The 12042-nt window shown below is 39.3% G+C and overlaps 1 long non-coding RNA gene across 1 annotated transcript; it reads right to left on the reverse strand.

The window, feature by feature from the left end:
* Nucleotides 1-400: 400 nt before the first annotated feature.
* Nucleotides 401-6529, reverse strand: LOC109911870. The gene is made up of 3 exons (XR_007261849.1): nucleotides 6398-6529; nucleotides 5376-5569; nucleotides 401-637 (listed from the first exon to the last, which is right to left on the reverse strand). It is a non-coding gene; the product is annotated as an uncharacterized LOC109911870 (long non-coding RNA).
* Nucleotides 6530-12042: the final 5513 nt, after the last annotated feature.

The following is a 12042-nucleotide window of genomic DNA, read 5'->3' on the forward strand; positions in this document are numbered from 1 at the left end:
TAAATAATTTTATCAGATGCATGAACTGAAAATGCATCTACCAGCAGCAGATAGACTGTCTCCAAGCTAATGCAATAAGTACTGTATGCTGCCACACAGAGAAATCTCCTTCATACACATGAACATGTATTACTGGTCTCAGCCCCTTAGCTGAGAGCTGTGATGATTCATCATGCATTATTTAATCCCAGTTCTTCCTGATATTAACTACCTGTACAAATGCACAAAGTTTAATATTTATTGCATGCCACATATTAATTAAATGACCAATAAGTTGTAATAGGGCTCTATGCAGATGAAATCTAAAGAATGAAGAAGCTAGTCACTGAGTAGGTTCAGCAATGATAAATCTTACCACGGATGAACTTGACGTAATTGAGGTCAGTGCTGACACAAGATCTAGACTGTAACCATATTTATTTTTATAATGGATGCTTTATTTTACTATTTTCTTTTCTGCAATTTCCATTAAATGTTTCTAAGACATATCAGAATTAGCATTTGAAATCATCTGCAGTGGAGATATTTTCATCTTAATTGTAAACTTCCTTTGCTGGTTGCGGTTGTGTTTGAGTGACTGATGACGGGAAGACTTGGCCATGTTGATCTCTGCTCAGATTATTCTCACTGACATCACCTGAAAGATAAAATACATGTTTAAGTCACAGGCAGAATACAAATACTATCAAGAGAGGGTCAGTTAATGGTTCTCAGGCACACAATGCGGGCACCATTGTTGATCGGTAACTGATAATTTGCACTGACCACTTACAATGATCTCATATATAGGTGAAAATAAAACCTGAATGCAGAAAAATATTTGAGAGTCACAGTTATTACAGATAGTCATTTCTGCAACATTTTAAGGGAGTTGTATTGTCGAGACCCTGTGAAGACCCCGATGTGGTAGAGTCCGAGGGAATTGCCTGGAGATTTGAAGATTCCAATGGGTAATTCCCATATGATTAGAACAGTCCAAAACTATCCATTTAAATCTGAGAATTTAGAGGAATCCTCTGCAGTTGTTAAAAGTTGCCCTGGAAAATTTAGAACATTATAAAACCTAGTCTAACTCCTGGATAAAGTAACTATTAAAATGATCACACAACTTACCACACATTGCCCCAATTACACCTCCTACAGATACGTTACACTCATAGACTCTGAGCCAACACTGTCCCTGTAAAAAGGAAGTCTCAAGTAAAGTCAAAGATTGGAAATTCTTATGGAGTAAGTGACCATATAGAACAGCCTCCCAAGATCACAATAAATACTTATGCAGCACCTTCATGGACAGAAACATTTCAAAATGTTTTATAAGTGCAACAGCGTCAGCAAGCTTGAACTAGAATGGGAGAGTGCCAAGACAGGGGTTGGATTAAATCATTATTGATAAGAGGTTTTGAGCTTTAGAGAGATGTGCCTGAGCTGAAAGAGAGAGGCATTGAAGAGAAATTGCTGAGGCTGAGTCGAGTAATACCTTAAAAATAGAGTTGAATAAAAATCTAATTAGAAACAGGATCAATATTGTTGCTGAAGGGATCAAACACTCCATACAAGACAATTCTTCTGCTCCTATTGATGTAAGTGGAGGTGAAGGAAGGAGAAAATGTTTGTATGAAATTGTACATTAATGATGGACATCTGTCTGACTAATTTTGCAGATTGTGGAGTATTTTTGCTGCATTTGCCCGCTGCTACAAAAGTTTTGAATTGGCGCATTGAGCATGTGTGCAAAGAGGAAGCTGATGCTACTTCGAAGAGAACATGGGAAATTAAGATGCACTAAGTTAGTTACTAATCACAGAAATCAATCCTTGTCAATTGGTTTATGAGACGGGCAGATAGACAAACCCCGAGTATTGGAAATTGTTGTGAATGCTAAGCCCACTTGCCAGTCCCAAACATGTTATACACATCACATCTAATTTTTCAAGTTGCTGATGCAGATTTCTGAGTCCAATCTTTCTAATTTTCAATCAACATCCTTGAATCTACCATTGTGTATCTCCTGAATGAATTTAAAAAAACTATTTTGTGACAAAGTCAGAAATTGCTTGAAAAACTCAGCAGGTCTGACAGCATCTGTTGAGAGTAAACAGAGTTTAACTAACTATTTTATCTCTTCCTGAGGACCTTGTTCTATAGATTTACCACTTAGTCGCTGAAGTCAATTTATTAATGGCCGTAAAGCAACCCTGCCATTTATCACGGAATCAAGGCATGTCAATTCATTTGTACTATATTTAGATTCCATTTGAACCTTTGTTTCTAATGCTTTCGTTTTCTGAACTGACCTAGACAAAAATAACTATTTTTTTCACATTCAGTTGAAACAAGATGGGGTTCATCATGATTAATGCGCTTTTTGACATTTCCCTTTATCAATAGTCAAAACTAAGAGCAAATACTTTGAGTATAGTACCAGAGAGCATAGTGCTCCGGTACATTATATCATCTTGCAGCATAAATCAATGGGATTGGCAAGAGGGCTTCAGAAACACGATCTGTCCTTTGCAAAAACACAATTAACTCTGAAAAGTTGAGAATAATCTTTTCTTTTTCACCTTAAAAGTATAAACAGAAAAACCAAAGGGAACAAAAGGAAGCTGTCTGTCCCTTAAATCGTCTCGGGTTTTTGTAATCTGACATCTGTGTGAATCCTCAAAGAAAACATGCTGAAAAAATATGCAGTACATTTTTTCATCAGGAGGTGTGAAGCTCTTAATAGAAGCAGTCATGTCTGAGAAGAAAGGCTGGAAGGCTGTGTTTACCTCAAGTGTTTCAGTTAATTACTTAAACAAATGCATAGATCTAAAGTGTCTTAATGTGTAAATTTTCTATCATCTTCATCTTCATCTCTCTTCATTCCATGTAGATATTGACTCTAAGTAGGCTAAAGTTGTATGATCAACAAATTACATTCAACTTGCTTATCAAAATATGGATGTTAACGTTGAAGAATTATATTTGACCACATAGAGCTTCACGAAGAGGGCACTCCTGTCTTCACTCACTTTTTTTTATTTCTTCATTGGATATGGACATCACAGACAAGGTTGATATTTGTTGCCTATCCTTGATTGCCTTTGAACTTTGGCTTGCTAGACCATTTCTAAAAGACTTCACCCCATTGTGTTGGTTTGGAATGACACATAGGCCAAACCAAGTAAGGAAAGCAGATTTCCTTCCGTCGAGAATATTAGTGAAGCAGATGGGGTTTTGCAATAATCAGCAATCATTTCTTAGTCATTAATTTAAATTCTGCCAGCTACTATAGTGTGATTTCAGCACATGATCTACAGCACTAGCCTTGGCCTTTGAATTACTATTGACATTATCACTGCGCATCACCATCTCCTCGAATTTCCACACAGAGCGGAATTTTCCCAGGTCCTGAATGATGTGAGCTATGGTGGGAAAATGGGTGAGGTGTCAGTGAGGGCCTTCTCAGCATTGAGATCAAAAAGTCACATTTTCAAACCAAGTCCCAGACATTGAGAAGAGGTTCTCACCAGTAAATAGCAAGAGGCCTATTAACAGGAATTATCGCTCATGATCACATTCATTACTACCTAATATCACTTCATTAACATGCAGGCTTCCATTCTGCCACCTGCTGGATAGAAACAAGACACTGAGAATTCCTGATGTGAAAGTCAAAGAGCGGGCTCCTGAAGATTCCTTCAGCCCTCTACCTTGGACACCTGGCACCAATGTCTCAGGATGTACTTCACAGGCAGCAGGCACATGTACCCCATGTCCACAGAAATAGGCATCTGACATATAACAGCCTCACTGCATCATCATCATCAATTCATGGCACTTCTCTGACCCATTTACAGTTAACCTCTGCACATCAGTGCTGCACTTTGCTTTGTTTATAGGGCGTGGAGCTGTAGAATCGCAATACTTGCCCTGATCAATGGAGATTGTTTTGTAGTAGATAGCCGTAGAGAAGCACTTTAGCGATCTCCAAATTTTTCCATTGAGGAAAGTGAGCTCATTTTATTGTTCCATTTCAAATATGTTATGAGGCTGGGTTGTCGGACTGGGCTTCCCTTCAGTGGAATACAGAAGAGTGAGGGGTGTTTTATTGACGTTTATAAGATCCTGTACAGTTTGAAAAGATGGATGTGGAAAGAATGTTTCTACTTGTGGGTGAGTCCAGAATTAGGTGGCGCTGTTTAAAAATTAGGGGTTGCCCTCTTAAGAGAGTGATGACGATAATTTTTTTCTCTCAGAAGGTTGTGCGACTTTGGAATTCTGCCTCAGAAGGTGGTGGAAGTAGGATCATTGATTAGTTTAAAGACACAGGGTAGGTAGATTCTTGTAAGGTAAGGTAATGAAAAGTTATCACAAATAGATGGAGATGTGAATACAAAATGCAAACATATCAGCTACGATCTTAGTAAATGGTGGCAGAAGTACGAGAGGCTGAATAGTCTATGTTGTCTCCTATTTTGCACGTTTCTATGTAAAAGCAGGTCAGGGTCTATGAAGTATGTGGTAAGAAACTCACCTCCTGTCTCCTTATTGCCTACAAGGCCTAAATGAGGACTGTGCATAACTTGTTGGGATGAGTGCACCTCCAGCAACATTCAACAAGCTTGGCACCATCCAGGTCAAAGCATTCAACATTCAATCCTTTCACTATTGATGAACAGCTACAACATTATCAATGATATACAAGGTGGACTGCACCAAGGCATTATGGGCAGTTTGGTCACCTTATCCGAAAAAACAATGTTGTGGCTATGGAGGGAGTGCAACAAAGGTTTACTAGACTGATTCCTGGGATGGCAGCACTGATGTACATAGAGAAACGGAATCCGTTAGGACTACATTTACTGGAATTTCACAGAATGGGTGGTGGAATATCTCTTGGAGAAACATTGTTTGCTGATTTAACTACCTTACCAATTTGTACTGCTACCTTTAGGGATATGGGTGCGTGCCTTCCAAGGCACCTCTATTTCTCTATATGTCTCATATCTCACCAGTTATTGTGTGTTTCTTGCTTTGTGAATCTCCACAGAGGCATTAGCTCCCACTTTTCCATATTGAACTTGATCCATCACTTTTCTGCTAATCTGTCCAATCCATGACATTTCCTGCTTCCTACAGTTCTTTTTCCCTCAATGTCAATCACATTCAGTTTTGTTTGATCTGCAAATTTAATGATGGTCCCTACATCTATATCTGTTTTAGTTTGTTTAGTTGGGTGAGGCATAAATGCTGCTCAGGACAACAAGTGATGACCCTCTGTTTTTCTTTGAGTAATGATCTGGGATATTAAGACCAGTTGATGGGGTTTCAGTTAAGGGAAGTCTCATCCAAATGATGGAAAGAGCAGACTGTGTACTTATGCTTACCCGTGGATGCCAAGAACATCTCAACATAATCATTCCAGAAAGAACATTCTGCAGTCTTCAATCCTTTCTTATTTTTGAGGGCAGATGCAAATTCTTTGTAGTTACTGCCATCGGTGCTGTCTAAGAAACGAGGCCATGGAGGTAGAGCCTCACTAGCAGACTTCCTGGAGAAGACGAAGGGATAGTTGGGGTTGCTGAAAAAAAGTTTGGAAAAGACTTCATGATGGAAGGCAGAAATGAATTACTGAGCTTGCATTATCATTTTAAATTCTTACTGACTGGCCACACACATCAGGAATTCAAAGCTGTGTCATCTTGTGTGAATGAAAATTACCCTCTATCTCCTTCATCAGAATGAAACTATAATTATTGGATAGATTTATTGAACTGGGGCTCTTGTTGTATGATAAATGTGCAGCCAAAGGCAAGTGTTTCTTAACAGTATGGACAAAGCCTAAGACATTTTATTTTGACCACAGGTCAGACACTATACTTAAGGGGTGTGACAACTATACGCAGACAGTGTCCATTATAAATACTGCCATTGTAATTTATATTGGAAGACATTAACAGGAAAAGCATACTGGCAAAAGATTTTTAACAATATTATCGATGGTAACATTGAATTCACAATAAAATATTGTGCTTATATTGTAAATCTCACATAAGAAATATCAAAAGGCACTTCACAGGAGGGAAAAGATATGAACGAAACATTTGAAAAGAGGAGTTGGTTAAATTGATTAAAAAGTTTGTTTAAAGTAACAAAAAGTTTCAGATGAATATATTAGTGGCTGATAGTTCGCATCATTTCAGAACCATTGGAATTTTCCTCTTTGAAGGACAATATCAATTTTACTATGTCACTTTCTTCGACTCTCCCTCTCTTCCTCTACCCTTCACTTTGCCTTTCCTTCTCTGTGGATTTTCTCTCTCTCTCTGTTTCTTTTTGTACGCACACTCTCTGTCTGATTGACACTTATTATCCACTGATATTGTGCCAATTGTGAAACAAAACTTACCCCGATTTGACAAAGTTGGCAATGTACTGGATGATTGTGAGAGACAGGCTCCGCTCCTGTCCTGTGAATAGCTGCTCAGACTCTGGGCGAAGGGGCAAACCGAAAATGAACTGCACATCTGAGGGAAGGCTTGCACTGAAACAGAAAAAGCAGATATTCATTTGAGTAGGGATTTAAAAGAAAGTGCTGCTGGCAGTGTACTGCCCATGTAGAAATGAACCAGGTAACTTAGTTGTCTACAGTGTCCAAAAAATTGGCCTCAGTTCCTCAGGGTAGTGTCCTTTGCTGAACCATCTTCAACTGTTTCATCGATGATAATTCCCTCCATCATAAGGTCAGAAATGGGGATGTTCGCCAATGATTGCACAATGTTCAGCATCATTCACAACTCCTCAGGTACTGAAGCAGTCCATGTTCAAATGTGACAAGATCTGGACAATATCTAGGCTTAGGCAGACAAGTGACAAATAATATTTGTGCCACACAAATGCTGTGTGATAACCATCTTCCATAAGAGACAAGCTGGTCATTGCCCCTTGACTTTCAATGGTGTTACCATCACTGAATTCCCTACTGTCAACATCCTTGGAATTACCATTGACCAACAACTAACTGGACTCCCCAAGTAAACACAGTGGTTACAAGAGCAGGTCATAATCTAGAAACACTACGGCAACTAACTCACCTTCTAACTCCCCAAAGCTGTCCACCATCTACAAGCCACAAGTCAGGAGTCTGATGGAATACTCCCCACTTGCCTGGATGAGTGCAGCCCCAACAACACTTTAGAAGCTTGTCACCATCCAGGACAAAGCAGCCCGCTTGATTAGAATGACATGCACAAACATCCCCTCTCTCCACCAACAATGCTCAGTAGCAGCGTGTACCATCTACAAGGCTGCAGAAATTCACTGAAGATGTTAAGTCAGCACCTTCCAAACCCATGACCATTTCCATCTAGAAGGACAAGAGCAGGAAATACATGGGAACAGCAATCTCTACAAGGTCACCTCCAAGTCACTCAACATCCAACCTTGGAAATATATCACTTTTTCTTCAGTGTCGCTGGGTCAAAATCCTGGAATTCCCTCCATAACCGCATTGTGGGTCTACCCACAGCACATTGACTGTCGCAGTTTAAGAAGGTAGCTCACCACCATTTTCTCAAGAACAGCTAAGCACAGGTAATAAATGCAGGCCCAGCCAGCGATGCCCACCTCCCTGGAGGAAGAAAAATGCAATGACCATCTGAAATAGACTCTAGAGGACTAGAAGCTCTCAAAAGGAATTGCATGCCAGTATCTTTTTCTTTCCATTTTTCAACTATATTCAGCATCGAATCAGTCATTCCGGTGAAAATACTAATGGAACACAGTGAGAGTAGTTTTATCTTCAAATGTGTTTCTTTCTTAAAGTTAAGCCGGCGACATAACAAAAAGAGCCCTGACACATTCCAACTTTGTAGATGGTACACACTGCTACTGAGCGTTGTTGGTGGAGGGAGGGGATGTTCGTGGATGTTGTTCCAATCAAGCGGACTGCTTTATCCTGGATGGTGTCAAAATTAAATCAACCACTGAAAGGAAAGTAACTATATTTATGAGATAAAAATGGAGCTTTTTAAAATGCTGATAAAGTGATTTACTTTTCAGCCAAATGCAAGAAAGGTTTAATCAGGATAAAAGGACAAGCCATGCAGGTGTGAAATAAAAGCTGATCTTTTGTTTTGTAGTTGATTAAATAGAAAACGTGCTGCAGGAGTTGGGTAAACAAGACTAGTTCTATTTGGTGCTCCAGACCTTTCTGCTAAAGATAGAAGAGGTATAAGCTACGGTAATGGCAACACTCAGGAATGGGTGGCATGCTCTTAGGCATATGTTAAGGTTAGACTAAATGACAGGACTATGTAGCATGTACAAAGCACAGGTCAGAAAATGTAATGTGTCAAATCATTCCTTCCTTATCATTCACACATGCTAGCCCTCTCACAACTTTACAATCTTTCACTGAGGCTCATGCATATCCATATCTCACCAGAGTCAAATTCATGAAGGATCATACAATTGGAATCCTTGCCACACTCACATGTCTCAAAGGCCTCATAAAACATGACTGCCAGCAGTGGCCTCTTTACTTTGGCAAATGCAACACTGTGGCTACATTGTGCAAGTTACATGTCCATGCTATTCTGTGGAGAAGTTGAATGTACAGTCCGTACTGACAAATGCATTACATACTATTTTGACCACAACAGGGGTCATACCAAATATTACATTGCTAACTGGTGGAGTGATTGAAGCCAGTAGTAATACTGCAACTGGTAATTTCATAACAAAGTGCAAGTCCCCTTGTTATGAATGACAAAGCTCTGTTCCGTGAGTGTGCAAAGACCAGCAGAATGGTCTGAAGCATAATTTCCACTATTTTCTCTTTGCTATGTCCAGCTTGTTTATTGCACTGCTTGGCCCCTTGAAGATTGATCATGCTCTTTATGGGCATTTTTCCAGGAGAGAGGCAGTGACTAGTGGGCTACTGCAGGGATTAATGCTTGGGCCCCAGCTATTCATGATACATATAAACAACTTGATCGAGGAAACAAAATGCAACTTTTCTGTGTTTGCTGATGACAGAAACTAGGTGGATTGTGAGCTGTGAGATGGATGCAAAGGGGTTTCAGAGCAATCCAGACAAGTTAAGTATGTGGACAAACACGTGACAGATGCAGTATAACAAAACAAATAACTGTAAACACTGAAGTTCTGAAACAAAAACGGAAATTGATGGAGAAACTGAGCACATCTGGCAGCATCTGTGGGGAAAAAGCAGAATTAATGTTTTGAATCCGGTTATGAAGAAACACCACTGGACTTGAAATGTTAACTCTGCTTCTCCCAGCATACCTGCTGGGTTTTTCCAGCAATTTCTGATTTTTATACAAATGCAGTGCAACCTGGATAATTGTGAAATTACACACTTCAGTGTTAAAATGGTGATCTATTGGGAAATGTGGAGGTACAAATAGATCCGGGATTCCTTGTGTAACAGGCAATGAAAATCAATGGGCAGATCCAGTAAGCAGTTGAAAAGACAAACGGTGTATTGGCCTTCACTGTAAGTTCTGAAGTTCTGAAGGAGGAATATCTTACTGCAGTTCTACAGGCTTTGGTGAGACCATGCCTGGAATATTGTGTGTGATTTTGAACTCCCCTCCTACGACAGGATATACTTTATCAGAAAGGGAATGCAACAGAAGTTCACTTGGCTGACACTGGTGATGTCATATGAAGTAAGATTGGTTCAATTGAGTCTGTATTCACTAGAATTTAGAAAGATAAAAGGGAATCTGAATGAAATGTATAAAATTCTGACAGGCTGGGACAGACTAGATAGAGGCACTAGGTTTCCCCTGGTTGGGGAGTCTAGAACCTGGGGTCACAGTCTCAGGACATGGGGTAGACTGTTTAGGACTGAGATCAGGAAATATTTCTTCACTCAGAGGGTGGTCAAGCTGTGGAATCTGCTACAATAAAAGGCTGTAGAGGCTGGGTGTCAGCTTTCCTGCTCCTCTGATACTGCCTGACCTGCTGTGTTCCTCCAGCTCCACACTGTGTTATCCCATGTTCAATAAAGAGATTATTTTCCTTAGATATTAAAGGCACCAATGAGTATGCAGAAAAATTGGGGCTATGGCACTGAGATAGAGAATAAGCCACAGTATTTAATGGTGGCACAGGGGTCAAATGGCTGACTCCTGTTCCTCGTTTCTATGTTAAATGTGGCAAAGCTGAAGGATTCTCTCCTGAATGCATGTGAACAATGGAGTTGGAAATATCTGGCTGTTTCAGTTATAATTATGTCTGAGCTCCTGTGGTAAAAAAACATAATCGGTAAGATGAATAAGCCTCTCTTCTCTGCTTAAGGTGTCATTGAGGATAAACCATATTTCTGCTGAGTGACACATGGCTTCCTTCTAGCCTTTGTATCTCAAAGTGACTCACTGGACTGTCCGAATGGATAAATAATGTATTGGCTCTCTCTCTCTAGCCAGTTTCAGTCATGTGATGATTGTATTGATGTATTCCATTGCTCACACAGTAAGTTAATTTGACACACACTAAGGAAATGTTTGATTCCTCACCACCATTCCACCTATGATTATCCTTCTGAATAACTTAATCTAAAGTCTCATTTACATGTAGCCCTTGCAACCATTACCACTTTAAATTTCTTCCATTGAAATGGTAATGGATAGTTAATCAATAGCTGGGAATGTCATACTAATATCCCAGAAATATGTTAAGACATGTCTTTTCTTATTCTCCAGAAACCACAAAAGATGTCACATGACTTTCCTGGAGTCCACATTTCAGTGTGAATGTTCCAGTTTGCTTTTCCAAAAAGTAATGTATCCATCTGCTAATAAGCGTAGTCATATGACATCATCATATAAACGTACTTATTAAGTATTGCTTATTAATCTTATTGCACCAACAATGGTCTCTCTTGATCTATCAACCATGTTGGCTTTAATGTCACCCCATCACCTCTATTATTAAAGCTCCCTCCAAGGTGTTTAGCTCCCTGTCTCATAGTGAACATATCTTTACAAATTAATAACCCAGCTTCCACAAATCCCAACTGAGCTGAAAACTTGATTGCTCCTCCCGTATGGAAAGCCACTGCACTTCAAGGCATCATAAGTGGAGAAAAAGTTGAATATACAACATTTTTGTCTTCTCCTAGGCCCCAACTTCTCTCATAATATTTTTTTCTCCATATCTCCTGTTCCAAACTGTATTCATATTCCTCCTATGCTCCAATTTACTTTCCAACAACTCATTATATTGAAATGAAAAATTTAATTTGATATATACTACTGGTGGGGAGTTTTGTTTGTTTGCTTATTCATAGCACATTTACAGATATCCTGTCCATGATTTTTTGCTACGTGCTGCTGATTGGCTTGATGCAGGTTTTTATTCACAAAATTATGCCATCTGTTCCATGAGACTCAGCAGAGAATTGCTTCAACCCTGAAATTTTGTGTCTTTTTCAGTCTTGAACCTCGATTACTTTTGTCTTCAAAATTTGATACCACCCAATCAGTACTCCATCACATGCTCAGCCTTTGTGAGTATTAATTTCTAAAGGTGATGGCAAACCTTGACCCTTTATTTAATAAGCTAGCACCTTTAGAAAAGAATCCTTTGAAGAAAATTGAAACTGAAGTACAGGTAGACAGCCGTAGCTGACCAGCTAACACATACAGAATTACTGTGACTCAAAAAGTTGATTCCACCTCTAACCCCTACCTCCCCACCCAGGACAGTGCTGTATCTCCCTTTCACTTCACAAGAAAAGGATTCTTTCTGCCTTTCCATCATCGGTTCCATGTATGAAATCTTGATGCTTCAGTTAACAGGTACAGTGGACATCAGAAGTCTCAATTTCAAAGACAAATTCCATGAATGAGAAGGACAAATTGTTTCTTGGAAGTTGCAAATTCCTCCAGGATATCCAATAACTTTTGGCTCTGACAGTTTCCATCAATTGATGAAATTTTGTTGAAAATTGTAAAACATTAACCATTAACAAGCAAATTAACGAAACTTTTAATAAATGACAGATTTATGGGAGATCAAATG

Source organism: Rhincodon typus, chromosome 4, assembly GCF_021869965.1.
Source record: "Rhincodon typus isolate 14 chromosome 4, sRhiTyp1.1, whole genome shotgun sequence".
NCBI classification, from domain to species: domain Eukaryota; kingdom Metazoa; phylum Chordata; class Chondrichthyes; order Orectolobiformes; family Rhincodontidae; genus Rhincodon; species Rhincodon typus.